The sequence below is a fragment of the Malania oleifera genome, chromosome 7, assembly GCF_029873635.1.
Source record: "Malania oleifera isolate guangnan ecotype guangnan chromosome 7, ASM2987363v1, whole genome shotgun sequence".
Lineage (NCBI taxonomy): Eukaryota > Viridiplantae > Streptophyta > Magnoliopsida > Santalales > Ximeniaceae > Malania > Malania oleifera.
The window spans coordinates 108,877,831-108,882,132 of record NC_080423.1 but is presented as its reverse complement, the minus strand read 5'-3'; positions in this window follow the sequence as shown (position 1 = coordinate 108,882,132).

The window sequence follows — 4,302 nt, the reverse complement described above, 5'->3', positions numbered from 1 at the left end:
ATGAATTATAGGGCCGCTATGTTGTCAAAGCATGATGCTAGAGAGAAATTTGTCCTTATTTTAGCTGATATTGGAAAAGTGATTCTTTAGAGGTTGTGGGGAATTCCTATAATGAAGATAGCAAGGAAGTTGATGTTATACCCATCCCCTCTTTCACTCGATCCTCGTAGGCCGTCATTTACAAATGTTGCCAACAAAACCCTTAGTTCTAAAATTTGACTTTTTTGGCCACTTTCCAACTGTAGGGGAAGCTTGGCTTTTATGTCTATTCAAGCCGAAAATTTTCCTGGGGGGTAATAATCAATAGGGTTGATTTATAAAGTTTGTGGATTGTTTATTATTAAGTGCCAATTTTTATCTGGCTTTTGTACGAGGAATTTGTGCCGCTTTTTTTTGCCCCTTGAATACTCCATTCACAGCTAGCTAAGTATGTGATGAGGCCCACCTTTCGGACAGTGACTTTTAGTCCGCTGGTGGACCACCCTCATGTATGTGTTTTGGAATGGAATTTTCTTCAGTGATTACCCGAAATGTTTATACCTAATGTTTTTATTGTATTATTAAAAAAAACTGTTATCTGCTTGAAATGTCATTTATCAAGATGTCTGTATTAGCGTTTTTTCCGGTACGATTTAATTATGCACCTTAACCGACTTTAGCTTGCTTGATCAACTTGTATATTCGCCCGAATGAAAAGATTGCAGCAGTGTCTATTGTGGCCTTCTCATTCGGAGGACCACGACATTCAAGGAGTGGTGAAATTGTTACGGGGCTATTGGATTATGCTGATGGGTCGGGCACAATAGATGATTTTATTTTTCTTTTTCCACAGGTACAACTTCCTCCTTTCCGCGCCCATCAGTTCATCTCCGGCCCCTTCAGGACTTCGAGTTTTCTTTTTTTTTTCTCCTTTTTTTTTTTTTTTTTTTTTTTTTCCCCCTTTCCCTTTCCTCTTCCAGCACCGTGGAGTCAGGCATCAGGCTGGCCTTGCCCACTTTATCTTGCATCATAACCAAACCTTATTACAAGCATGCTTACTACACTAAGTTCTACAAGTCGCTGGTTTCTTGAGGGCTGAAGCACGTTCCCCACGCACACCCGGCGTGTAAAGATGATATGATGTGATACCAGCCAGACATGAAACCTTTGTTGATATGGCCAAGGATCGTTTGCTATAGTTCATGGTTGGTGACACTTGTGGGTTTTTGTCGTCCACATGGCATTTTAGTGCGATTTCCTAATATGTCGGCGCCATTTTTTTTGGCTTTTCCACGGAATTAGAGTAGTTGTATATTATTACTAAGATAATTTACTTTTATGTCCGACGGAGTTCCGGCATTTACCACATTTATTGTTCTCGGATCCGTTGCCCTTCATGCTTTTATTATTACGACTACAAACATTACTAAGCCGCACATTACACCCTTATACAAAGCCCCCTGCTTCACTTAATGTTGCTTTTTGTAGTTACTGGAACCCGTTTTGGACAGTGTTTTTTTTATGATCTGGGCTTAGAAAGCTACCCTGCCCCACGGCCTGCGGACTCCCTCTCAAGCCTGATGAATCTAAGAGCATATTGCTCTAAATTTGCCCCACCATTTTTACAATTAATTCTTTTTTTTTCTCGCTTCCCTTCTTTGACACAACTAGTAAAAAATTAAGGGAACTTGATCTTCGGGGACAGGCGAAATGAATGTGGAGCTCTGATGGGCATGAAGAATTAGACCGACCGCAAGTCCTAGATTGTTTAGTCTGTCCGTGGAATGGATGTTTCCTCAAAATCAACGTGAGGGGTACAGCTGGGGGGGTACTCTCAGGCTAGGTCATGGCAGTGCATTGGAGTTGGAGGTGCGCATTTGTTGTTCCAAGGTCGGAGCAATCTCTTCTTTCTTGACCCCAAGTTACAATAGCCATTTTCAAACACCCTGCGGTAGCCTGACTCCTCTTAAAATTTTATATCATTAATTAATTTCACATCTGAGGATGGAAAAAATTGTTACTTTAAGCACTACTTCCTGGTTTATCGGGCAAAAAGTATCTTCAGCGTACCAATTTTATTATTGTTTGGTAGGACCAGTTATTGTATGATTATGGCATTGGTGCTTTTGTCGTTTGTTCGTCATGTCCCGAATATTTTTCTGAGGGGAAAACGCATAATATACTCCCTTCACATGTACAGGAGGTTGATTAAGGGACGATGCACAGATTTATTGCATTGTTTCAGATTTGCGTCTCTTTTTTTGTAGCAAACGTTTGAGGACCTTCTAGATTTGAGAGCAAAAGCTGAGGTCGTGTCCATTGTGTGATTGCAACATTTTCGTTGGGGTTTTTGCATGTGACCCGAAGAATTCTTTCGTTTGCCAATTTACCTACCACCGGTATAGTATTGGTCCTCTATTTGCCCCGCTTTTTGTGCTGGACCGACCTGGTTGCTTTGTTCCATTTGTGCTCTCCCGAATTTGATCCCAATAAAACGGAAAAATATATTTAGCCACTTTTCTAAATCTGAGTAGGAGCGGACGCACGCCCTGGCACAGGGAGGGCTTTCAGGGATCGCTTACAACCATCCGTCCTTGCTAGTTTTTATCGCCGCGGAAGCTTTTCAACTCTAAATTGATTTCCTGGCTACCTATTCGGGACTTGTACTACATACACACACTAGACGTATATATTTCATCTTGGGTGTTGCACAGATTCTTTATAAAATTGGACTCCACAAAAACCTTGAGATATGTCATTTTTTTGTTGTTCTACTGTATTAAGAAAATAATTGATTTTTCTGAATTCATGGCAGCTGCCAGCAGTTTTGAGAACGAAGAAGACGAAGACGAGACCGATTGCGGTAAGATTTCAGATTTCAATGGGATCGCCAACGAAGTTTACTCCGGTTCTTGGTTACCAAATTAATTTACCCAGGAATTGTGGTGGTTTGAAATTTATTTGCTTCGAATGTTGCATCCGGGCCCCGCCTTTAACCCATATTTTTCGTGATTAGTGTAAGGGGAGCTACTTGTGTTTCGTGATTCATCCCTTGCAACAGGATTTACATTCAGAAACACGTATGCCAAACTCTGATATAGTTATGCTCTCCCTATTTTGTTATTTATTGTGCGCATCATAAAGGAATTGGGCTTGTTCCCACCCTTCTTTTTGGTTGTGTTTCATTTTGTGTCCGCCCTCCTTACTGATTTCTTACCAAGCGGTTTAGATTTCAATTTGCGACCTAGAAGAGTAGCCCATTGCGTCCCTTGGTGCTATGGAGGGCGCCCTCAAACCGCCCCCCCCTTTGTTCAAATTTATGAAGCAATTTTTCTGGTTGTGCTATGCGACGTATTATTTTTGTTCTTGTTACCCCTGCTCGTATATTGTTATCGACTTATATTAATATAGTTGTATTAGAAATAGAGCATTTCTATGTCTGGCTTGTGGTTCCATATACAACTTCTTTTTTTCCAAAGCAAATCAAATTTGGTCGTTTCTAGCTGTTAAGTTTGTTTGATTACAACAAGGTGTATTACCACATAATGTCGTAAAAGATATTTGAAAGTTCTTATTGTTCAAACATACACAGCAATTTACCTAAACATGATAGATTTTTGGCAGTTACTGATATACATAAGGGTATCCAACTTGTTGAAACAATTCTCCTACAACGATGAACATCTTAGCGATCGCATTGTTACTAGAATAGGTTGTAAACCCCCCTCTATGATATGAAAGTTGTTATATGGAATCCTATGACTTGAAAAAACGATATGAGACCGAGTTTTTACGCGTAATAAATTATAATGTATACCAGAACAAACTAAACTAACTATATTTAAATTATTTAAAACGATTATTCATTAAATTTCCATCCCCAATGTTCTACAAAGTTAACTGTATTGGGTAAACTTTATTGTCATCTTTCTCCCCCTTCTTTTTTTTTTCTTGCTAAAACCTATGCTCAAGCCCGTTGGCCCAGTGGCGGGATAATTCCCCCTCCCTCATTTTCGCACTTTTATTGGACATATATTTCTTTGGCAACTTTTTTAGATTGTCCACCAAATTCTATCCCAATCGTCCTACACCAGTATTAATTTGAGATCGCTTTCAATTGATTATTTTTGTCTTGCCCATTCACCTTAGTCCCACCCCGTATATCTTTTATACTATATTCCCCACACTTTACTCACACCACCCATACATCTAGTATTCACATCGTACTTGATTCCCACTCCTTTCCCCGCACCGTGTTTTTGTCACCCCTTCCCCTACCGTACCCGCAGGCTAGCTCATAGAAGTCACTGTGAGTTTTGTTTC